At 42.3% G+C, this 26,147-nt stretch overlaps 1 long non-coding RNA gene across 3 annotated transcripts in view; it reads right to left on the reverse strand.

The window, feature by feature from the left end:
* The window catches only part of LOC140702813 (uncharacterized), a 40,021-nt gene extending 14,419 nt beyond the window's left edge, over positions 1 to 25,602 (reverse strand). Inside the window, exons 1-12 of one of the 3 annotated variants that reach the window (XR_013539341.1) lie at positions 25,465 to 25,602; positions 22,044 to 22,144; positions 20,548 to 20,673; positions 18,580 to 18,745; positions 16,900 to 17,005; positions 15,325 to 15,486; positions 15,101 to 15,198; positions 12,705 to 12,968; positions 11,856 to 12,015; positions 4,193 to 4,353; positions 3,969 to 4,066; positions 2,194 to 2,337 (exon numbers count right to left, since the gene is read on the reverse strand). This is a non-coding gene — a long non-coding RNA (uncharacterized LOC140702813). Of the gene's footprint in view, positions 1 to 2,193; positions 2,338 to 3,968; positions 4,067 to 4,192; positions 4,354 to 11,855; positions 12,016 to 12,704; positions 12,969 to 15,100; positions 15,199 to 15,324; positions 15,487 to 16,899; positions 17,006 to 18,579; positions 20,674 to 22,043; positions 22,145 to 25,464 lie in introns of all 3 variants that reach the window. The other 2 variants (XR_013539340.1, XR_013539342.1) reach the window with 2 other exon arrangements.
* Between the last annotated feature and the right edge of the window lie 545 nt (positions 25,603 to 26,147).

Below are 26,147 nucleotides of genomic sequence, written 5' to 3' on the forward strand. Positions count from 1 at the left end.
AATTGTTATAAATTTTTTAGAACTTGTTATCATTTGTTGTAAGCCGCCTAGAGTGGTCGAAATGACTAGATAGGCGGGGTATAAATACAATAAATAAATATACATATACTTTGGCATACTGGAATAAACAACATTCCCTACACAATCTGGACTGGGAGAAAGCCAAATTTAAAATTCTTGCATGTATTTGGATCACCAGCATGAGTGCATATCCCTAAAGAAAATACAGTGGTGCCTCGCATAGTGAGCGCTTCGCTATGTGATGAAACCGCACAACGAGGGGTCCCAGTCCATCACTGGAGCGTTCGCTCAGCGATGGCCCCTATGGGCTTTTTTCGCTATGCGTTGATCGCGCGGACGCGATCAAAGCATAGCGAACAGCTGATCGGCGGTTCCAAAATGGCCGCTGCTAAAACAAAATGCTGACCGCTGTTTTGCCTCGCTAACGAGGCATCCAAAATGGCCGCCGCAATGGAGGAAACTCGCAGAACTGTGAGTTTTAAGCCCATAGGAACGTATTAAATCAGTTTTAATACGTTCGTATGGGCTTTTTTATTTCACTTAGCGATGGATTTGCTGAGCGAGGGTTAATCCGGAATGGATTAACCTCGCTAAGCGAGGCACCACTGTAGAAAGAAAGGTGACAGGAAGGCTAGACCAGTGGTTCTTAACCTTTTTGAAAGAAACGCCCCCTTGAGCCATTGAGGAAGTTATCATCGCCCCCCTCCCTGCGGTGATGATATCTTTCTTTCTTTCTTTCTTTCTTTCTTTCTTTCTTTCTTTCTTTCTTTCTTATTTATTTATTTATTACACTTAAATCCAATGACCCCTGAAAACAAAATTCAATTGCAAGAAAATGAAATGCCCCCCAAAAGTAACATTTTATGATTTAGTTGCAAGTGAATTTTAAGACGCAAAAAGAAATATAAAAAGGGCATAAAATATACCGCAATTCAGGAACTAAAAATTTCAAGACGAAAACTCTAAAACTAAATTAAGATTGGAAGAAAATATATATTCATGCACACTGCAAAAAGGCTGCAGCCATCTTCACAGGTTTGGCTTGCTCCAGCACCCCCCTACCGCCCCCCTTCTGCTCCAGCACCCCCACGCCGCCCCTTTTCATTCTACTGCCCCCCTGAAAAATGAAATCGCCCCCTGGGGGGCATTATCGCCCACGTTAGGAACCACTGGGCTAGACTAATGTATTTCTTAGGATACCAACAGAATAAGAAAGCATTTAGATTTGGTTTACCTAATACAAACAAAGTAATAGTAAGTAGCAGTGCATCTTTTAATGAGCATGCTTACTGGGATAAGATTAGTTTGCCACCTGAACCTATCATCCACATGCCAGACATACAAGAGAATAAGGAAAATGATGAAGATGAAAATTTACAGCCAGAACAGGAGATTAAGAAAGAGAGAGAACCTGTTGAAATCCCTTCTGTTTCAGAGGAAAGGGAAACTCAGGAGGAAGAGAGGGTAATACCAAGGAGATCTGCGAGAGAACATAGACCAGCAGATAGATTTAAACCCAGTGCATATTACTGTTTAAATGTAACTGAGCCAGAGACATATGAAGAAATATGTAAAATGCCAAAAGTAGAACAGGAGAAATGGAAGGAAGCAATAGAGGAGGAGTTGAATTCACTGAAGAAACTTAAAGTATATGAAGAAGGTGAGCAACCTGCTAATTCTAAAGTAATTTGATGAAGGTGGAGATTTAAGAGAAAGGTTGATGCTGATGCGAATCTGAGATACAGAGCTAGATTGGTAGCTAAGGGCAATTCACAAACATAGTTTGTTCTTTTCTACTGATTTGCTGCCCCCAGGATGGAGGGAGCCAAATTATGTGAAGAGCAGTATTGAGATTTTGGAGAAAGTCAAAATGGCTCCCGAATCCTCTGAAGTTGCCCTGCTCTAATCTCTCTGGTTCTCAGCATGTGGATCACCCAAGAAAGCTTCACTCACATAAAAAGGAGTGACTGTTTCAAGGAGATTGAAAATCTAAAAAAAAAACCTAAGTGTAATGCTAGATATACTGGACCCATTCAAATGTGAATCCTGTTGTGTTCAATGGGGTTTACTCCTAAGTAAACATGCATAGGACTGAAATCTAAGAGTGTTTAGCTAAGGAGTTGTGAATAGGTGGGCAATATGAAACAAGACAAAAAGAAAAACAATTCTTACCGTATAAGAATAAGTGAAAGGTAGACCGTTATTGTATAAAAGAAAGTGTGGACATCGATATAAGGAAAGGTCTTCTGTCCAATCACAATTCCCATTATTAAAAAAATCAAAAACTGTGCCACAAAGGTCAAGAATGACAATAATCTGTTTAAGAAAAAGCACATGTTAAATCATGACACTTGGGGAAGTGTTATACAGCAACTACTTATCACCTGAAACATTAACTTATCTGGAGCATCTTCCACCTCTTGCCCATCTGCTGCAAAGATTGCTATTAGTAAAGGTTGTTCAACGATGCAATTGGGATTATATTTTGAACAAATTGAAGAGGTAGACCATCCCCATTTAAAAAAACAAACTAACCCTGATATTCAGAGGCACATTGCCTTCAAAACTAGAGGTAACTAGTATTTACGGTCTCTAATTTGTACTTGAGTGGCTTTGATCCAGGTTCTTCATCATTTATGTTTTTTTTCTTTTCCTTTCCCTTAATATAACAATATATAACAATAACATAAATGACAAATAACATCATAATTCAAATATACTGTACAGTGTAACTCACCACTTTCAGGATTATAAATTAATATTATATAAATTTATATTATATAAAATTCTCATCAGTAGGTTTCATCTGAGTTTATATCATGTGCCCCACCTCTTTCCAAAAATATAATGCTTTTAGTGTTGGGGTATAACCTCTATGCTTTGTACGTACTCTCCATTTATGTTTAGCTGCACATATCCAGTCATTTCAGTCAGGGCTGAACTCAATGAACTGTGAATGTTCATTCTTACGTTCCTGCCCCACTGGTTCAGTTGTGGATTCACTATCTGGTGAACATTCTACTGTCTTTTATAGCAACTGGGTATCTCAAGTGATAATTTGGCATTTGGAGATTAGAAAGAAAAAAAGAAAGGAAAAATGAGAAAGAAAGAAAGAAAGAAAGAAAGAAAGAAAGAAAGAAAGAAAGAAAGAAAGAAAGAAAGAAAGAAAGAAAGAAAGAAAGAAAGAAAGAAAGAAGAAACACATAGGGCAAAATCCTGTTAGCATAACTTTATGCTCTGTTAGCAGAACTTTGTTCCACCCTAATCTGGATTCGGAACTGGAAGCCTCCTTATCTCGCTCCTTTTGAATTATGAGGTTCCCCGGGTCTCCCTTTTGCCCTCGGGAATCCTTTGAGACCCTCAGACTTCGGGGGGGGGGGGAGCCTGTCAAAGTAAAGCCAATTCTGCCAGATCCCTGCCAGCCATCGCAGTCCTGCCAGTGGCAATCGAGAAGCACGTGGTTTGTTTAAATCTGAAAGGCTTCCGTGCAATCTGAGGCACCCAAAGGCACTGCAGAGCTAAAGCAGTCTCAGGCACTGACCACAGATCGCCCCCTTTCACGCCGCGAGATTGGCAAATTATCCGATAACATCTTTTTCTTCTGTGCCTCTAATAAACTATTCAATTACAACTATATCAAGTTGTAAGTGTACTTCTTACTTTTACAAAATGCAAAAATATTATTCAGTGTTTCTAGTGACCGCTTAATGCTATTTAAAGGCTTTTAGTGCCTCAGTACTATGCATCTTTTTCTTTATGAGTTTGATTTACAATTGAAATTCTATAAATTGATAATCTATATCACAATGTACTGAAAATAGCTTTCAGCCTCAACAACCACTTCAAATTCTTTGCATTTAAGTTCCTTAAATGACATGTGGAAGGGCAAGTATTTACAAAACTATTCAAAACTATTCAAGTAGAAATATAGTAAATATACTACTTACTGATCAAGGAGCACATCCATTCCTGGACTAAAGTTTACCGCATCCAGGCAGACTGAATGCAGAAACAGCGATAACTCCAGACATCCCAAAGCGTTCAGCTGGAGACAGAAGAAAGGACCAAAGATTAATATCACTACTATAGTTCAATTCATCCTCAGACACGTCTCTATTAAAAGTTAAGCATTAGTCATTGCATTTGGTAGGAATTAACATGGTCGGCTTACCCAAGATGAAACCTGTGTATGCCACTGACAAACTCAAAATTGCTCTAGGGATCTCATCAGTGAAAATGTTTGCAAACAAGTAGGTTCCTATTTTTGAACTTAAAAATCCCAGTGCCGCACTTCCAAAAATTAGTAAAATCAGTTGGAAAAAATCGCTTGAACTGTGAAAGGAAACAAAATTCAGTCATTTGCTATTTGCATTACACTATTTTAATTTTCAAAGAATTATAAGTACTGTTTTATAGTTAATTGTACTTCAAGACTCTTATGCACCAAACAACTGGCCTGTGTTAACTCATGCTTTTTTATATCTTTTATAAGATGCTTTTATCTATCTATCTATCTATCTATCTATCTATCTATCTATCTATCTATCTATCTATTTATCTATCTATCTATCTATCTATCTATCTATCTATCTATCTATCTATCTATCTATCTATAAAGAATGATTTAAGATTTAAACAAACCAAATGCTTTATATAAAGCATGAGTGAACACAGGCCAATTATATATGTATTTAAAAGCACCTTTTAATCCCTTTTAAATCATTAGGACACACAAAGACCATTGGCTGAAGGGATTAGATTAATTATAAACCTTTTCAGCTAACCTCAGAAATCTCCTACCAGAATAAATCTGCCGGCAGAATTGCCCTGCTGGCTAAGATTTGCCCAGTGAAAGAGTCAGATCCAAATGTCTTGCAGCCCAGGAACACAGCCCCCAGGCTGTCAAAAGTTAGGCTAAGGCAAGAATGGCCCGAAAGAAAGAAGGGGTTGGACTGCCGCATCACTTCATCTGCTCTAGTGATGCTTATCTGGCCCTTGACCATCTAGTCTTGGGCTCTTAGACTTCAGTCCTTCTCCACTCTCTACATTCAGTCATTATTAAGTGTCATCCATGGGACAGCCAGTAATGGAACAGGCAGAGTGCAAAAACGTAGCCTATTCAAGGAACCAGATCTACTCCTATGTAAGCACAAATGTTGAAACTGAAGCTGCCCTACTTTGGGGACATCACGAGAAGAGAGGATTCCCTGGGGACAGAGCATAATGCTGGGAAAGCTTTAAGGCAGCAGGAAAAGAGGAAGCTCAAATGTGAGATGGACGGACTCCTTACAGGAATCCACAACTTTGCATTTGCAATGGCTGAGAGCAGGGCAGTTGAGGATGGGGCGTTTTGCAGAGGTTGTTTTTTGTTTTGCTGTGCTCAAGTGCGGGAAGGGGAAAGAAAAGGGGGCTTCCGTTTTCTTTTGGGGGGTCATTTCCCTCTCAACTCCCTGTTAGTCTCCCCCCCCCTTTTTATTAAAAAAATGTGTCTTAATTCTGGGGGAATGCGTTTAATGCAAATTCAGGCATAACCAAGGGAATTATATGCTGCAATAATAGGAATACTTCTCTTGGCCCTTGAAGGTATGGTTGCAAAGGAAGAGATTGTTTTATATTTTGTTTTGTGTGCTTCAGGGGTGTAATACAATTTACAGTAGGACCCCCTGTCCGTGGGAGATTGGTTCCCAGTCCCCCCCCCCGTGGATACTGAAAAACGCTGATTATAATGAACACTATACTGTAATAGTAGGGAGGTTTATACATAGCAGGTGTCTGGCTCTCTTTAGCAATATATATATATATTTCTAGGAGTTTTCTTTTAATATTTTCAATATTTTCAGACCATGGATAAGTGAATCCGCGGATGCTGATCCTGTGGATAAGAGGGTCCTAGTGTACTGTGGTACCTTAAAGTTTAGGGAATGCTAAAAGGCTTGGTGTGGTTAGAAAATAAACGTAGGATTAGATGGGAAGACCTGGGGGGGATCAGAAAAAATCGGGGGGGGACCACGGCTAACAAACTGAACCGGGACAAAACAGACATTTTGTTCCTGGGGAGGGACCTCTGAGAGGTTGGGGATGGTGGTCTCTAGGTTGGATGGTGCTCCCCTCCAGTGTAGAGGTCAAGCGCAGAATTTGGGCATTCTTCTGGATCCCTATCTTTCTTGGGAGTCCCAGATTGCAGCCGTGTCCAGATCAGCCTTTAACCAGCTCAGGCTAATTGTCCACCTTCGCCCCTACCTAGACAAGGACTCCCTCAGGACCTTTGCTGCAGGCCCCGGTTATCTCCTGGATTGACTACTGCAACTCCCTCTGTGTGGGGCTCCCCTTGAACCTGATCCAGAGACTTCAGCGGGTCCAGAACGTGGCAGCCAGACTGGTGGTTGGTGCGAGTCAATTGGACGTCACTGCAGCTTTGGCTCGCTTCCACCGGTTGCCTGTGGCGTCCCCGATCAGGTTCAAGGTTTTGACAGTGACATACAAAGCCCTGCACAGTTCGGGCCCATGTTGTTTCTTGGAGCGTCTCAAATAAATTAATTAATGTCATCTGCCTGACCCACAAGGTCATCCAGGTGACCTCTCGGGGGAGGCCCATCAATCCACTGCAAGAGGATTCCTCTATCCACTCTGATATGAGTCGGTGCCATCTGTTTCATGTTTTTTAAAGGGTTATTTTTATTAATTTTAATATTTCTATTTTCATTTTTTGGGGGGGGGCTATTTTACAAGCTGTGGTCATGTTGGAGTACTTTAATGCATTTATGTTTTCATTTATCACATTTGTATCTTTTTTTCCCCTTGTATTTTGTATAAACTGCCCAAGTAGAAATGTCCTAGATGGGCAGTATATACAGTAAGTCTAATGAAATGAACAACGAAATCAAATAAATTGGAGTATGCAGATCCCCTGGTGTCCCAGTAGGCAGGGCTTGATTCTGCCAATCACTCCGTTCTGCACTGTGATTGGTTCGCTCTTGTGCCTTAGTCACTCCTCTCCCTCTTATGTGGCTTCTTCCTGGAAGGAGGGCCTTATTTTCCAAAATGGAGAAGGGCTGAGCACGTGCTCCTCTGAGGGCCCTCTCTCTCCATCCACACTTGCATCCATGCCATCCAGCTTTAGGGGATGGTGTACCGAATTTAGAAATGTTCTTCAAAGCTAGAGAAACTTGCCTGGAAGATATGAGACAAAAGTCTTCTTTATTTTTCATTCAAAGGCCACATGGTCCTTTATACCAATGCTTGCCTGGAATATATAAGACAAAGGACTTTATTTATTTTTCAGGCTATATTTTGACCATTCCTTTTGAAACACTAAAGTCTGCAGTTCATAAACCTTTCTATCCCCATACCATTTATTTATATTTCTTTTGTATATGCTTCTGTAAATTTGGGGTGGGGTCATTGCCAGCCAGACTATGTTAGCCTGTGATTCTCTGGCATTTTTTAAAAAAGAATACCCTTCTTCCCTCCAATTTTTTCAAGGGATCGTCCCCCCCCCCCCCGACCACGTTGCTTTGCTTTCTTTGGCTTGGCGAGGGAAACGATTTTGAAGAAGAGCTGGGACCCTCCTTCTAAAAATCCAATCAAAGCAGTAATGCATCATCTATGTAAAAACCACAGTACTCAGGTAGCTGCTTCCTGAGGGAAGGCTTTCCTGAAGAGAAAGGTCCTTGCCCTCATGCGGAAGGAGAGCAAAAGTGGGGCCAGTCTGGCGTCCTGCGGGAGGAAGCCATAAAACCCCGGGGCCAGCCATGGAGAAGGCTCTCTCCTGTGTCCCCATCAGAGGGACTTGTGAAGGTGGTGGACTGATGAAGGAAGAAGTCTCTAGTTTTAATTTCCCCTCGGCTCTGAAGTCACGGTGTGGCCTGGTCAGCCATTTTGTCTTTCAACCTTGGTTCCCCATCTGCCATATGCAGCTCATCACAATCCCTTTAGCTTAGAATTGTAGAGATTACATGATCCTGTATGGCAGTTTCAACAGCCACACTATACAAACGCTTGCCTGGAATATATAAGACAAAAGCCTTCTTTATTTTTCACTCAAAGGCTATATTTTGACCACTGCCACTCAAACACTAAAGTTAGCAGTTAATAAACCTTTCTCCCCCCCCCCATACCATTTCTTTATATTTCTTTTGTGTGTGTTTGTGTAGGGGCGTGAGGGGATCACCTTTAGTCAGAAAATGTTAGCCTGTGATTCTCTGGCATTTTTAAAAAAAGAATACCCTTCTTCCCTCCAATTTTTTTGAGGGGTCGTTCCCCCCCCCCCGACCACGTTGCTTTGCTTTCTTTGGCTTGGCGAGGGAAACGATTTTGAAGAAGAGCTGGAACCCTCCTTCTAAAAATCCATTCAAAGCAGTAATGCATCATAATTATGTAAAAACCACAGTAATCAGGTAGCTGCTTCCTGAGGGAAAGATTTCCTGAAGAGAAAGGTCCTTGCCCTCATGCGGAAGGAGAGCAAAAGTGGGGCCAGTCTGGCGTCCTGCGGGAGGAAGCCATAAAACCCCGGGGCCAGCCACAGAGAAGTCTCTCTCCTGCGTCCCCATCAGAGGGACTTGTGAAGGTGGTGGACTGACGAAGGAAGAAGTCTCCAGTTTTAATTTCCCTCACTGTGTGGCCTGGTCAGCCATTTTGTCTCTCATCCTTGGTTCCCCATCTGTCATATGGAGTTAATCATGATCCCTTTAGTATAGAGTAGTAGGGATGAAATGATCCTGTATGTAAAACAGTTTCAACATCCACACTATACAAACACTTGCTTGGAATATGTAAGACAAAGGCCTTCTTTATTTTTCACTCAAAAGCTATATTTTGACCATTGGTACAGAAATACTAAGGTCTGCAGTTAATAAACCTTTCCCCTCCCCCCTCCCGTACCATTTTGTTATATTTCTTTTGTGTGTGTTTATGTAGAGGCACGTGGGGGGTCACCGTTAGCCAGACGTTGTTAGCCTGGGATTCTCTGGCCTTATTCTTTTTTAAAGAGAGCCTTGTGAGGAGGGCTGTTGCAAAGAACTTGGTGGCTTGATCGGGTCCCAACAGCCAAGCAGAAGCTCCCACTTTAGCCCCTTTTACCCTTCACACTATCAAATAAGCTGATAAAATATATGTCTTTTTTTAAAAAAATGTATCTTTTGCTTACATCACATTTTAGTAAACATTATATACTAACATTGAAGCCTGTGACGTTGGAGGCTTCGCAATTTAATCCCAGTCGTGTTGGAGAACTTTAATGCATTTATGTTTACATTTATCACGTTTGTATCTTTTTTTTCTTGTATTTTGTGTAAACTGCCTGGAGTAGACATGTCCTAAATGGGTGGTACATAAGTTTTATAAAAATAAATAAAAATAAATTGGAGTATGCAGATCCCTTGTGTAACTGTAGGCAGTGGTTGATTCTGCCAATCACTCTGTTCTGCCTTGCTATTGGCCGCTCTTGTGCCTTAGTCCCTCCTCTCCCTCTTATGTGCCTTCGTCCTGGAAGGAGGGCCTTGTTTTCCAAGATGGAGAAGGGCTGAGCACATGCTCCTCTGAGGGAACTCTTTCTCCATCCACACTTGCATCCATGCCATCCAGCTTTAGGGGATGGTGTACCGAATTTAGAAATATTCTTCAAAGCTAGAGAAACTTGCCTAGAAGATATCCACCATTGCTTTAGATTTGGGGGGGGGCAGAGACTCTTCCCGAGTCAGTTTCCCTGTCGACTAACAAGATTCTCTGAGGTACAAATTTAGGGTAAATTGTAGGAGAATCTGTGGAAAGCTGGGGGAAGACCAAGTTCTTGAAACAGTGCTTTCCCTGAGGTGAAATGTTTTTGGGTAACGTAAGGAGACACTGAGAAAACCTAGTACAGCCCAGCCATTCTCTGAGGTAAAAGGCTGAGGCTAATTAGTAGAAGCATTGCTGGAAAGCGGCTTGAGCCTAGAAACAAGTGGTGTAGTGAACTCTTGAGGTAAAAACATTTTGGGTAAAGTAAAGAGTCACTGAGAGAGCTTAGCCTGGACACAGAAATAAGTCTCAAGAAGAGTTTTAACATATTTCCTGAGGTAAACATTTTAACGTAATTGTAAAGAAATAGGAATATAGGCAAAGGCAGTGAACAAAAAGGATAGTTTACAGGTGATTAGCCAGGATAGGGCTGGTGGGCAGACAGCGTTGTGAGATATTAACACCAGGAGATTTTAAAACACCAGAAGAGGTCTGGAAAAATTCTAGGTGGTGGATTTAGAGACTAGGTAGAGGAGTAAGATCCAAAGATGTTGTGGAGAATTTGGAGCTCCTGATGAGGTCTCTGGCAAATCCTGTGCGGTAGGATTTATAAGCCTTGTGGCTGGAAATTCTAACTCAGGTAAAGAGTTAAGAATTGTGTGAAAAGGTCAGTTTTCCTGTTGACTAAGACGATTCTCTGAGGTACACGTTTAGGGTAAATGGTAGGAGAATCAGTGGAAAGCCGGGGGAAGACCAAGTTCTTGAAGCAGTGCTTTCCCTGAGGTGAAATGTTTTTTGGGTAAAGTAAGGAGAAACCTCCTTATTTCCCTCCTTTTGAATTATGAAGTTCCCCGGGGCTCCCTTTTGCCCTGGGGAACCCTTTGAGACCCTCAGACTTGGGGGGGGCAGAGAAGCCTTTCAGAGTAAAGCCAATTCTGCCAGATCCCTGCCAGCCATCACAGTCCTGCCAGTGGCAATTGAGAAGCATTTTAAAAAAAACTTTTAATGGCTTCCCTGCAATCTGAGGCACGCAAAGGCTCCAAGATGGATCAGACGGGCAAAGGGCCTTTGTGAGATAGTTCTGATTGATCACGGTGTCCTGTGAAGACCAGCAAGAGCTTGGGTGTGTGTGTGAATCCATGGGGTATTTGTGTTTTCCAGCACAGAATGCTCCCCCCCCCTTTGACCAAATGCCAATTTTGAGCTGTGACTTTGCAGGACCCAGAGTGATGAGGCCTCTGTAGGCTCCACTTCTGCTCTGCTCCATTTCATACGATTTAGGGGGCTCCCTAGACAGCAGTGGGGATTCTTGGGGATGGGTTCAGGAGCTCCCACTGCTACAAGTACTCCGTGTGCCTGAAAATGCAGCTGTTAGCTCCTTTCTTTTTCAGAGGCTGCTTGTCCGGGGTGAAAGCATGCGCTCCTCTGTCCAGACAGCATCCTATTTGTGTCAGCTCAGGGAGCAAAAGCATCAGCATTTGGGTCCCATCTGCTGGGCCAGGGAAACTGAGAGGAGAGAGTGGGGGGGGGGCAAAGCAACTTAAGCCGCTTCTTGAAATCTCACCTTGCAAATGTTGGAGGGATTTATTTTGTATTTGGTCCCCTCCCAAAAAAGCAAAGAGAGTTCAGCTCAGTCTCGCATTTGGTCCCCATCTGGGCTTGGGGATGTTGGCAACCTTGGAATGGAAAGGGAGGACGGGCTTGTGTTGGGACCGCCGTCTTCTGCCCTCTTGATGGGTGGAGTATAAAAAAAGGCATGGAGATTGACATAAGGCAGGGTTTTTTGTGCAATCACAATTCCCTTTATAAAACAGATCATAAGCTGAGCCCCAACGGTTCTGGGGGAAAGGAATGGACCTCCGTGGCACCTGCGCTGCTGCTCTTCATATTTGTATCCCCAGGGATACACGTCTCTTGCATAGCGTACTTTAGAAAAGCAATTTCTCTTACTTCCCAACATTTTTTAGAGAAGCCACAGAGAGCACAGGGTCTGTCGTACTAAGAATGATTCCAAATGACATCCAGCCATGTATGGTCCAGTTATATGTGTCAGTATAATAAGTAAAGCATGTTACACCAACAAAGTTCATTATAACTCCAAGAATTCCAAGAATAAACACCTGTAAATACTGATTTGGATTATTCTTGTTCACCGGCCTCCTATCTGCAGCTGGAGCTCGCTGTAGATGCTGGGGGCAGGTCCTCTGACGTCTCCCCCACCGCGGGTAGGCGAAGGCCTCAGCGCGGGGCTCATCCCATCACCTTCATCGGCAGTGTCAGCTATAAAAAAGTGCATCAAAAACTACATTCTGTTTGTGTTTTTTGTTTGTTTGTTTAACTTTGTATCCCAAAGTGGACTGGACGGCAAGGGCTTTCCTGGCTGGAAGCTTTCACCCTGGCCTTAAACAATAACAGCCAGCAAAGAAAAACATTTTGAATGGATTTCTGCAAGATTTTTAAAGGAGCTGATTGGGGGGGGGGAAGAGAGATGATTTCCAAACTGGATTAGCAGTGGATGTTCACAATGTCAGAAGCCTTCAGTTTAGCAGTATTTGACTTAAGCAAACCTACAAAACAAAACAAAAAACTCCAGCAGAAAGGAGAAGGGCTAAGAGTCGTTTCCTTAAGATTTTTTAGAGCTGGTTTCCAAAGTGGGTTTGCGGCAGTTTGCCACCATGAGAAGTTTCAATTTAGCAGTAATCTATTAAAGCAAAGAGGAGAAATGACTTATCAAAAAAGAACATTTTATAGCTTTAAAACAGTTTCTTCATGGTTTCTGAAATATTTCTGACATTTTTTTAAGGTGCTTATTTCTTGAAAGAGAAAAGAAATGAGATTTTAAGATGTTTAGAATGAGTATGGAGAGAAAGCTCAGTCCCATTTGGATTCAAGAGGCACAAGGGCCCCAAATAGCAGGAAAGAGGGGAGGAGCAAAGACTCGGTCTTTACCATCCCATCAGGGAACCTACCTTTGCAGGATTTGTGCTCTCTCCCTTCCGGTGCTGAAACTGAGCTATGGGCTAAATGAGGACACCAATTCTCCTTACATGGCGGCATGTTTTCAGTAGAATACAGGGTGCATAGTAACACTGGCCCAGTTGACAATCTTTTACAGCACCATGGACAAGAATGACAACATCCGTCATTGGATCATAATAGTCACATTGTTCATCGTTTGGGATATCCATCAAATGCAAGTTAAAATAGCAAGCACACATCTTGTATGTCCAGTCCTACAATACAAAATCATGTCATTTCATCTATGTAATCAGTTATCTAGCTCAGTGGTTCTTAACCTTTTTGAAAGAAACGCCCCCTTGAGTCATTGAGGAAGTTATCATCGCCCCCCTCCCCATGGTGATGATATCTTATTTATTTATTTATTTATTTATTTATTTATTTATTTATTTATTTATTTATTTATTTAAGACACTTAAATCCAATGACCCCTGAAAACAAAATTCAATTCCAAGAAAATGAAATGCCCCCAAAAAGGAACATTTAATGATTTAGTTGCAAGCAGATTTTAAGACAGAAAAAGAAATATTAAAAGGGTATATAAACAAACCACAATGCAGGAACTAAAAATTTCAAGACAAAAACTCTGAAACTAAATTAAGATTGGAGGAAAATATATATTCATGCACACTGTAAAAAGGCTGCAGCCATCTTCACAGGTTTGGCTTGCTCCAGCGCCCCCCTACCGCCCCCTTCTGCTCCAACGCCCCCACACTGCCCCTTTTCGTTCTACTGCCCCCCTGAAAAATGAAATCGCCCCCTGGGGGGCATTATCACCCACGTTAAGAACCACTGATCTAGCTGACAACTCTGCAAAATTGAACCTTCAGTTCCCCCATGTTACTAGCTTTCTTAATTTCAGAAATTTTTCTTCTGGTGGTGCAGAAATACCTTTCGCTGTTCCCTGTTTCTAGAATCTCCCTTAAAATATGAGTTACTAACTCATCCAATTTAACCCTAGGCTTCTTTTAGAGTATTTTTCCATTCTCTCTAATTAAAAGACTAGTGAGAATCCTTTGTCCCTATTGCCTTCCTCCACTCTGGCTGTAATAGGTCCAGAGGGAGGTCTGAGGTTAATTAGTAGAAGCATTGCTGGAATGCGGTATGAACCTAGAAACAAGTGGTGTAGTGAACTCTTGAGGTAAAAACATTTTGGGTAAAGTAAAGAGTCACTGAGAGAGCTTAGCCTGGACACAGAAATAAGTCTCAGGAAGAGTTTTGACATATTTCCTGAGCTAAACGTTTTAAGGTAATGGTAAAGAATTACGAATATAGGCAAACCCAGTGAACAAAAGGGATAGTTTACAGGTGATTAGCCAGGATAGGGCTGGTGGTCACATATTTGGTGGCAGCATTGTGAGATATTAACACCAGGAGATTTTAAAACACCAGGAGAGGTCTGGAAAAATTCTAGGTGGTGGATTTAGAGACTAGGTAGAGGTGAGTTTGGAACTCCTGAGGAGGTCTCTGGCAAATCCTGTACGGTAGGATTTATAGGCTGGAAATTCTAACTCGGCAAAGAGTTAAGAATTGTGTGAAAAGGTCAGTTTCCCTGTCGACTAAGACGATTCTCTGAGGTACAAGTTTAGGGTAAACAGTAGGAGAATCGGTGGAAAGCTGGGGGAAGACCAAGTTCTTGAAGCAGTGCTTTCCCTGAGGTGAAATGTTTTTTTGGGTAAAGTAAGGAGAAGCCTAATTATCTCCCTCCTTTTCAATTATGAGGTTCCCCGGGGCTCCCTTTTGCCCTGGGGAATCCTTTGAGACCCTCAGACTTCGGGGGGGGGGAGCCTGTCAAAGTAAAGCCAATTCTGCCAGATCCCTGCCAGCCATCGCAGTCCTGCCAGTGGCAATCGAGAAGCACTTGGTTTAAATCTGAAAGGCTTCCGTGCAATCTGAGGCGCCCAAAGGCACTGCAGAGCGAAAGCAGTCTCAGGCACTGACCACAGATCGCCCCCTTTCACGCCGCGAGATTGGCAAATTATCCGATAACATCTTTTTCTTCTGTGCCTCTAATAAACTATTCAATTACAACTATATCAAGTTGTAAGTGTACTTCTTACTTTTACAAAATGCAAAAATATTATTCAGTGTTTCTAGTGACCGCTTAATGCTATTTAAAGGCTTTTAGTGCCTCAGTACTATGCATCTTTTTCTTTATGAGTTGGATTTACAATTGAAATTCTATAAATTGATAATCTATATCACAATGTACTGAAAATAGCTTTCAGCCTCAACAACCACTTCAAATTCTTTGCATTTAAGTTCCTTAAATGACATGTGGAAGGGCAAGTATTTACAAAACTATTCAAAACTATTCAAGTAGAAATATAGTAAATATACTACTTACTGATCAAGGAGCACATCCATTCCTGGACTAAAGTTTACCGCATCCAGGCAGACTGAATGCAGAAACAGCGATAACTCCAGACATCCCAAAGCATTCAGCTGGAGACAGAAGAAAGGACCAAAGATTAATATCACTACTGTAGTTCAATTCATCCTCAGACACGTCTCTACTAAAAGTTAAGCATTAGTCATTGCATTTGGTAGGAATTAACATGGTCGGCTTACCCAAGATGAAACCTGTGTATGCCACTGACAAACTCAAAATTGCTCTATGGATCTCATCAGTGAAAATGTTTGCAAACAAGTAGGTTCCTATTTTTGAACTTAAAAATCCCAGTGCCGCACTTCCAAAAATTTGTAAAATCAGTTGGAAAAAAATCGCTTGAACTGTGAAAGGAAACAAAATTCAGTCATTTGCTATTTGCATTACACTATTTTAATTTTCAAAGAATTATAAGTACTGTTTTATAGTTAATTGTACTTCAAGACTCTTATGCACCAAACAACTGGCCTGTGTTAACTCATGCTTTTTTATATCTTTTATAAGATGCTTTTATCTATCTGTCTGTCTGTCTGTCTGTCTGTCTGTCTGTCTGTCTGTCTGTCTGTCAAGCATGATTTAAGATTTAAACAAACCAAATGCTTTATATAAAGCATGAGTTAACACAGGCCAATTATATATGTATTTAAAAGCACCTTTTAATCCCTTTTAAATCATTAGGACACACAAAGACCATTGGCTGAAGGGATTAGATTAAATATAGACCTTTTCAGCTAACCTCAGAAATCTCCTACCAGAATAATCTTCCGGCAGAACTGCCCTGCTGGCTAAGATTTGCCCAGTGAAAGAGTCAGATCCAAATCTCTTGCAGTCCAGGAACACAGCCCCCAGGCTGTCAAAAGTTAGGCTAAGGCAAGAATGGCCCGAAAGAAAGAAGGGGTTGGACTGCCGCATCACTTCATCTGCTCTAGTGATGCTTATCTGGCCCTTGACCATCTAGTCTTGGGCTCTTAGACTTCAGTCTTTCTCCACTCAATTCAGTGAAATGTTTTGTGCTGACTTTAGTAGGAACACGAAAGCACCTTTTAAGCCCAGCCCAAAGCACGACTCATCGTCTATTTTTATCTGGGAGTACAATGACACTCATTGGGAGTTACCTCTGAGTAGAGAAACACAGGATTTTATCGTTAATTCTGATCCAAACCAGTATCTTTCACAGAGGGCAATATGCAGAAAACTAAAATTTAAACATCGTTGTTAGTATAGAACACGCACGTCTAATATAGTCTACTGGTAGCAGATTGCAGTCTTCTTTTGGGACTTAAAAAAATCAAGCCTAAAACTAGAGTTCTGTTGAACTCAATGGAGCCTACCGTACTTCTATGAGGATATGCATAGTACGGGTTTTTTTTTTCACGTGTTAGCAAAACCACAGAGTCACATTGATGTGTTCTGGAGATACTTATGATACCCAATCACCAGCCTGAACTATTTTAAGTGGAAACGAAGGACACCCACTCTACTGGGTTTCTGATTAAAGCATAAACTTCCACAACGTCTCCAGGTTTGGAATGCTTCTACTCTGCGAACACTGGGAATGTCCAGATTGTGGCATGCACGTTGACAAATCAAAGATACATAGGAAAAAAAATATTTCATTACATTATTTCTTCTGCCTTCTAACCTCCCTCCTTAATCTCCTTTATAACCTCCCTTCTAACATTTAACAATTAGAGTCACGACACAGCACAAATTGTATCTTTATGCAAGAAAAAAATGACAGGAAGCAATAGACTTACATCTTTCCGGATTATTTTGGATCACTAGGTTGGAATAGAATGGAAAAATAATTGTGCTGGCAGCATCATTCAACAAAGATTCACCTCTATTTGGGTTAATAAATACCTAAGAAACGAAAAAAGAAACATGTCTAATTTGATGCTTGACAAGTGGTTAGACAGTTTAAAGAAGTGTGAATTCCCACAATTTGAATCCAGCTGTATTTTTATCATTTTTATCATATCATCAACCAGAAAAAAAAATGAAGAATAACATCCTGATTTAAAGATTCCTAAGTCTCCTTGCACCTATTCTAAAGCTCCCACAGACTAAAAATTAGATGATATAGTTAGTACATCAATAGAGCAAGGGTGTTTTAACATGTAAAATGCATCTTTTGAACATTGAACAAACTTGTTCCACATGCTTTCTACTGCCTTTGCTTGGTCAGTGGAAAAGAAGCACAACCTTTATTTGCAAGTGCGATGGTGCAGATGTGGATCTTTGTGAGAACTGCATGTCTGGAAGAGGAAATCTGCAATATTAGGAAATGTACTCTTTTTTTAAAATAAATATGCAATTCGGCTCTCATTATATCCTTCAGCTGATATAAACTCTGTGGGAAAATGTAGATATACTTTCCCTGCCACACACAAACATTACGTTATGTAGAACTAACCCATTTTTAATTCAAAGAGCCTTTCAGTTTCACAGAACTGCGAAGCTCCGTCAAATGACAGGCAATTCTTCTCCCCAGTTATTTCCGAGGCGAAGAAGGTTTCATTCATTTCCTTCTCCTTGTTTACTTCACCGTCCTTCTCTTCCTCTCTCTCTCTTGTCAGCCTTCTGGCCTCCGTGGCCTCGGTTCTCCTCTTCTACGCCAAAGGCTTAAGCACCAGCGGTTCACCTGGGAGTCACCCCTCCACATTCTCCTGCACCCCACCAGGACAGGAAAAGGATTCAGGGATGAAACAACTTGCAAGTTTACTCTAATAAAGACACTGACCACCTGCGGATACTGGATTTCATTTTGCTGTGGTTGAAAGTGTCTCCTTTCCTCCTGTGGGTGTGCTAAACCGACACCTCGAGGTTTGCTCTTGAAGTGGGGGTCGGAGCCAGAGACAACTGGAGCGCGCGAGGCATTCAAAACAGCTGTATTCCACCGGTGGAGATACAGCCGGTGCAAAGACCGGGATGCACACCAATAGGCTATTTCAGATGGGTTTTATACCCTTTTTAGACAGAAAGGAGGCAGATGGCAACTAATTATACCAGTCCACACGTTACAGGTATTCCTCTCTTCCTCAATCAGCAGGCGACACTCGAACGGTCTCCTTGCAAGGCAGATCTGTCCGTTGTGGGCTTCAAGAAACAGAGGAAGTGTTTTCACAATAAATAGTGCAAGACCCTACCCTTGGGAAATGGCATGCTGAGTCAGATTGTGTGGGGCTGGACCCTCGTCATGTCCACCACCAGTACGGGGGTATTCATGTTCGTATACGAACACCTCCATTTCTAGTTAAAACCAATATTGTATAGTTGGAGCAAATCGAAAATGAAGGCTCTTAATCTCTTTTGAAATCACTCCCGGCTGGTTCTGGGGGAAAGGAATGGACCTCCGTGGCAGGTGCGGTGCTGCTCTTCATACTTGTGTCCCCAGGGATGGACGTCTCTTTAGAAAAGCAATTTCTCTTACTTACCAACATTTTTTACTGAAGCCACAGAGAGCAAAGGGTCTGTCGTGCTAAGAAGAATGCCAAACAACATGCTGTCATCCCAGGACCAGTTATGTACATTAATTTTATACGATAACAATCCTATGCAAGCAGAATTCATTAAAAATCCGAGAACAGCAAGAATAAACACCTGTAAATACAATACATATATATACAGTATTGGAATTAAAATGTACACAGATCATTTACAGTATCTCAGAATTATTTACTACATCCATTTATATTAAATGAAGGGAGGCAGGACTGAAGTTTTAATGCCATAGGAGTATGAATGTTAAGAAACTCAAAATGACTGAAAGTTTGGGAATGTAAGAATTATGTATTTATACCAATCAACCCGTTTACACACATTAGGGAGGTTTCCCCTTCACCCTTGTCTGACTGCAATTTCACAACAGCTCATGAACACATACAAAACAACTCACTTACCTCCCATAACCCCTTGAATGGTTCTACGCCTGAGTAAAGCTCAGTTTGGGACGGTGCTATAGCCCGGTTAACGTCGTGACGGCACCCAACTCTATCCCCTCAGCATATGCTCCACTAGGCACAGCTCCTGCCTATTTGCTCAGTTCCCACACATCAGATACAAAAAGCACAACCCACAGTAGAATCAGGGGTGAAAGAAGCACCTCCATCAGAACAGGAGAGTGGGCAAGGATGGCCCTATAGCTCAGGCACAGGGGACTCCCACCAAACGTTCATTGCAGATAATCGATACGTTCTTGTCAAATGTACACCCTGCTCACAGGGGTCCCAAGCAAGTCCTCCATTCTAGTGGCTGCACTTCCTTCTTCCCGAGCTGTAGAGGATGCTCGTAATGCTCTGAGCAAGAGTGGATGCTCAGGATGTCCCCTGAAGCCATCCAACAGTCTGGCAGCAGGCACTGAAAGCATGTGGACCTTCCACAACCCTTCGGCTTCAGGGCTGCACATGGGCATATTTGTCCCACAAGGCTGTGAAGGACTTCAGAAGCGTTTTACTTTGTGAAATGAGAAGCCCACAGCCCAATTTCCTAGATTCATTTTTAAAGATATTGGTTGAAATCCTGTTGCACACTTACACAAAAGGCATGAGTTTTTAAAGTGAATTCCTGCACGCTAAGAAATCTCTGTGGACATTTATCTGGTGCATGTTTATTTATTATTTGTCGAGATACATGACTTTCCTTAACTCAAAATGCTTCAAAGAGATAAAAACAGTCAAAAGCATCCAATATATTACTCAAAAATATGATGAATTAAAAAGGAAGAAAAAGGTTAAACATAGATTATATTAACTAAAGATGGTTCCCAAAACAGGACGTATGGCTCCTTGGCCTATCATTTTAAAATGGTGCATCCATTCAAGTCCTGCAATAGCTATTTCTTTGACAATATTGTAAACAAATCTAATCTTCCAAAATATATAAAAGAAATACTTCCCTAATCAACCTATTATGCCCAAGGAGCCGCATTAAAACAGTACAAAATTAAAACCCTTTTCACAGCAGCTACACACTGGGTCAACGTTTTCACTTTCTGATAGCTTTCTCAGTAATCCTTAGTAATTTATGTTACATATCACATATAATGAAAACTTCCAAGTGTTTGGAACTCCCCACCTATTAATCTCAGTTTACTTCTCAGCCGCTTGTTGCAAATTGATTTCTTCCAACAGGATTCCTCAAATTTATTTATATAATTTTAACAATAATGCAGAACCAATGGGGGAATGACTTTGGAGGAGATTTTGGAGGAGAAACAGCTGGTACTTAGGCACATCTGCAATCTGCACCACTTCTCCTCCTCCTCGGATTATCCCCTCCTGAAGCCCCTGTTGTTCCTCAGAAGGACTGCTCTGACGACACACATTTCTGGACAATCGGGTCCTTATCCTCGTGTGTGAGGACAGTAAACCTCTAAATAAGAAACTGGACATTATACAACTTACCTGACAAAATGATTTTTGGAATACATGAAAATCCATTTGAAATGCCGCTGTAAATATTATTATTGGTGTAAATAGATGGAAAAACCATTCTGGATCAATGTCAGAAAAGGTCTTCACCAAAGGTAACTGACAATATAAATGAAAAGAAGGTATCATTAGCTGAGAATGATTTATTTATAAAATATAGATAAGATATTACATACTTCCCCCCTTCTGCCCCACAGAAGTGAGGCTTCTATTTATTTATATTCTATACCAGAGAGAAGGTAGATTGGTGCTGCTTTTCTAGAGGAGCTTACAGTGCTTTTTGATAGAGCAACAAAGACATAAACATTTGAAGCAACAAAAGCATTAAAAATACTTAAAACTTGACACTTTTGATACAGTGAAAGAACTGATCTTAACTCTATTTGGATTTGTACCGGGGAAATCACACTATCTTTCTCTTTTTTTTTCTCCTTTCTTTTTTCTTCTCTTTCCCAGAAGAGAACCGACTTTCCCAAAACCAGTTCTGAAATTCAGATCACATCCTCCTCCCAATTGGATAAGCAGCGCCCTCGGATCCAGCTGTCGCCCCGCAAACACCCAGCCGTTTCCCTTCCAAGCCCTGGTAGGCGGCCTTCCCACCACCTTCTCTTCCCACCTCTCTCTGGAGGATGGAGACGGCTCTGCTGGGGGCCAGAGGGGCTTCCTTCCCTGGAACCCCAAAACCCTCCACAGGCAGGTTAAGGGCACAAAGGACGGGAGACGGATCATTTCTAAGGTGTATTTTAGATCTAAAATTTCCCAGCAGAGCTCTTCACTCTCGAGATGTTGTCCTCGGTACGTAGAATGGCTCCTGAATTCTGAGACATGCTTTTTGCAAGGCGCTTGCAATTCATATTCAAGATTTAGATCTTCCAGAAAATGATCTCTCACTAGATCCCTGGCTAAAGTGTTCAAGGTACCAGAAAGTGAAGGATCAATTTGATCTAAACAATGAACCAAAACCGGGGGTGGGGGGACATATCAAGCCACTTTTCCTAAGAAGCAGAGGACAAGGAGGCATAGGTCCTCTAGCAAAGAATTTCAGGAATAAATGCTAACAAAGGACAACTTCTGTTTCCTGTTGAATACATTAGCTGATCCACCAGCTTATATCTACAAATGTACACAAAGTAATAAGGCAGCTAGCAGGCCAGGTGGAATTGTATCGGTATTTTTCAAATGAAACAACAAAGGGTCAGATTCCAACTGGCCCAAGCTTTTGAGCACTGATATGCTATCACGTTATGTACGGCATGAGGGTGGGGATATTCCAGTCTGTCAGTACTTATTGTGCTACGAAATGAAAAATATTTCCTGTTGCTGGAATTTATTTTTGATGCTGCAAGAACACCCTTCGCAAACTACAAACTTCCCAAATTGCAAACTACTATTTTCTATTCATGCGTACAAGAAAATATATAGTCTGCTTTCTTTGTTTTCTCCCACTTCATGAAGTGCAGACACAGTACCTGCGACGTAAAACGGGCTGCTGTTCCAATTGCGACTCCAATGAAAAATGTGATGATATATGCAGGAGGATTTTTTGGTTCAAAAAGTATGTTCAGCAGAGCTGAAAGAAAGAAAGGACTGCTAAATAGACACACAGTAAGTGGAAATTAAGCAACAGGACTCAAAGAGGCAGAAATGGACAACATATCCAACGCAAGTAACCCAGCTGGGCTTTCATATGCCTGGCAATGCAGGGGTGGGGGTGGGGAAGCGACCCAATCAGTAACACATGAACCCTCGTTCGATAAACAGTATATTATCATCTTCTCATCAGAGCATCCTGATAAGCTGATCAGAAGATGAATAAAAGGATCATATTGAGGTCCATGTCTTCTCATTCCAGAGAATCCTGTCCTGCTGGGTTCAGTCTATGCTAAAAAGGGATTCTCAAAAATTTGACATGGTGATGTGAGCAGAGTAGATAGAGATGGGTACTTAGCGCAGTTTGGTGGATCGGGCCCACAGGTGTTGCCCAGCTGCTCCAGATCCTGCCCCCCACCTCCTCCTGCAGGCACCCTCTTGGAAGCAACGCTGCAGCCTTTCCTGCTCCGCCTCCTTCTCTGGGGGGGTGCCTGGGGGAGGAGGCGGGGGGCAGAATCCAGGGCGCTGGCACCACACCGGTGGGTGAGGACCTGCCAGGTGGCACCCAACTGCCGGGACAGCGGGCAGTGCCCGTCTCTAGGGCAGAGCATTGACTCTGACGAGAAGAGACCCTCCGCACACTCACATCTTCTTTGGCGTCAATCATTAGGGCCGGGAAAGATCGGCAGTAAAACTGCTGTTAATCAAGCATTAAAAGAGACTCTCATGGAATACCAATCAAATAAATTTTGACAAATAGTTTGAGACCAGTTCCTTGAATATGAATGTGCAGGACTACAAAGGGTCAAAGGGGTACTAATTATGTGAAAACAATGCTACAACGAGTTAAAAGGGGTTTGCCAAGCGCCAAAAAGACTGTATTTTGTATCAGGGTTTGATTCAAATCAAGATTTAATTTTTTAAAAAAAATCGGAGGGGGGTTGGACAATTTAAATCAAATATCATTTTTTAGTTTAATCATTATTTAATTTGAAGTTTTAAAAACATTGATTTTTAAAAGACTATTAATTTTTCTCCACCCTGTTTGGTAAGACTGACCGAGGGAAATGGCTATGCGTCCCTTAGGATTGCCCTAATGCAAAAGCAGGGTGATACCTCTTGAGCCATTTAAAAAAAAAATCAAACAAATTGGAAGCTTTCATAAGGAAATTTGGCTTCATCTGGCCGGGCACCATCCCCTTCATGAACGGCACAGATAAGCCTTTGTTTGAAGTTTGGGGTGGAACCTTCTAACCGCACTCCAAGGAATGGCGCTCAAGGCCGCAGACACCCCCCCCCCCCCTCGGCTGGTGTTTGCAACCCAGGCCTGAACTCACCTCAGGCCAGGACGGAGACCTGCCCTGGATTTTTAGGACTCTGAGCAACAGTTTTTCTGTGGTACCATGAAGCGGTGATGCCCAGCCTGACGAAGGGGAATTTTCCCCATGAACGCTGGCAATTCATTTGATATTTTTAGTGGTTCAATAAAGGGATCACACTACTCTTGCATTTTTATTTTATAAACATCCTGTAGCCGTGGCCTTCTCTTTAGTGACCAGCAAGGTGGATTGGATTTAAATCAGAATTTAAAGTTTTAAAATTGGATTTTTCTTTGACAATTATACTTTAAAAATATTTCTTAAAATTTAAAGCATGACCCTGCCAACCAGCTGCTTCCCTTCACAGTGTAGAAAGACACACCTGAATCTCTTCACGAAGCCCAGACCTGGTCAAAGAGCGGCTCGAGGGCCACATACGGCCTGCGAGCCGCTCCTGTCCGGCCCCTGGACCGCTTTGAACATCAAGACCATTTATAGCTTTTTGCCTAAAGTTGATCAGTTGCTTATCTTTAACATACCACAAAAACCTCTTTAGTATTTCTGTAGATTAACGAGTTTAAAATAAAAACAATCATAACATCACTGTTTCATTTTATTTTTAAGTAAAGTTGGTTCGGGCCCTGAACACCGTTCAGATTTTTCATGTAGCCCCCCCCCTAGAAATTAATTGCCCACCCTTGACTAAGCCTAATATTAGCATTTCAACTGCAAAAGAAAGTTGGAATATAAGATCTGAATATTGGCTGAACTTATTTTATTTAGTTCTCTGTTTACAAAATCCTAATGAAAAGAAATTCGGTTTCGTCATATCCAGCATCATGAACTGAAGCAAAACATTTCCCACACTCTTTCAGTGCACTCTTTCAGTAAAATGGGATATCATTTCAAAAACAGAACTGATGCTCTCATTGTATGTCCTTGAGGAATAACTATTACACTTCTGGTAGACTACACAGCACTACCACTAGCAGTTCTAGAAATAATAAAACCATCAAAAACTCCAAAATATGGTGCCAGGCAAATCCAGAGAAGCCCCAACATGAATTTGCCGAAGACTCTCGGATTAAGAGTTTAGAAAGGCATTTTCCAAGCACAAATGGACAAACAGCAAGACAAATAGCCGCTTTGCCAAAGAGATTCTCATTGGTTAAACAAGCACAGTAGAAAGGATTCCCTTCCCTCCCAATACTGCTGTCTGATTAAATCATCCCATCTCATATCTTATTTTTTTAAAAAAGAAAGAAATCTAGTCACGGTGTTACTTCTAGCTTGGCCTCCTGACACATATTGATGATCCTCAGACAGAAAGCAGTGAAAGGAAAGGGACCCAATTAGCCACCACGTCCCTTTGCATACAGGAGCTTTAGGAAAATGTGTAAAGAGATATTTCTGAGATACAAGACGGAAAAGAAATTGCAAGATCCTTGTAAGAAAAGTAAAGTGATGCTGGCCCTCCCATTTAGATGATGAACCTTAACTCCTCCGTCCACAGAAGTCGCCTTCTTTGAGTGAGCAACTGAGGCGAAGTCGTCTCCTTCCCAGGATATTCCCTGGCTTGTGTTATCACGAACATGCAAGCAATTTGGACCGCCCTCCCCTCAAATGGCTTGCCTTCCAAATTTCAAGCCTTCTCTTTTTGTGTGTGTGTGTCAGGGGAAGCTCTTTTTTATTCCCTCAAGGATTTGGGGCCTTTCTCTCCTCCACTGAGCAGGGGGTTGGACTGGATGGCCTTAAGAGCCCCTTTCCAACTCCTCTATGTCTTTGGTCGCTGCTCCCGTGCCGTGCTCTCTCTTCCTCCTGTTTCAAACAGATTTCTACGCAAGGGATTCTTCCGACTTACTTCCTATGCCTGGGCTTCGGGGACAGAGACCAGTGCTGAAAATTAAAATGGGGAACCAAGAATACACCCAATGGCTAAATTGCATTTAGGTAAAAAAAATCCAAGGTAAATAAATCCTACCTCCGACCAAGAAGATCACAGACACCACCAATAGGATGGTGAGGCAGGGTTTCAGCTGGAAGACCCCCGCCTGATCCTCACCCACAATTGCAGGAGTCGTGGGAACGGGGAAACCAGGGGAATTAAATCTAATTTCCCCACGGCGCCCATAGCTAAGGCGGCCAGCAGCAGAAACGCGACCTTTAAAGGCCTCATGCTGCCTCCTTGCCAGCTCCCTTTTGCTCCAAAAAAGCCAGGAGGTAGAAAGATGGCGGCGCAGGAAACCTCGAGGCCTTCGCCTTCCAACGGTCCACCTTGACGTTCCAACGGTCCGGCCGTGGTCAGGAGGATGCATCTCCACGGCAACGGACCGGCCCCCCCGCATTCCGAAGGGAAGGTTCTCGCTGGCCTGGGAGGAAGGGGAAGGAGGCAAGGAGAGCAGGACGAGTCATGGGGGGGCAGATGAGGTGAGCCCCCCCGGGGAAGCCTCTTCGGGGGGGATGATCGGAGCTGCTGCCGGCGGAGAAACCGGGAGCGCCCGCTTTTGCTTTGGCTTCGGATTGCATGGCTCCCTTCCTTTCCCTACCAAAGACCACGAGGGAAGCGGGTTCGAAGGGCAGGTGGGCCTCTGGCCTGTCCCCACCCACGCCCAACCCAGCCCACGCCCTCCCCTCCCCCACCTCTGGGACAGGGGCCAAAGGTCT

This window comes from Pogona vitticeps, chromosome 15, assembly GCF_051106095.1.
Source record: "Pogona vitticeps strain Pit_001003342236 chromosome 15, PviZW2.1, whole genome shotgun sequence".
In the NCBI taxonomy this organism is placed as follows: domain Eukaryota; kingdom Metazoa; phylum Chordata; class Lepidosauria; order Squamata; family Agamidae; genus Pogona; species Pogona vitticeps.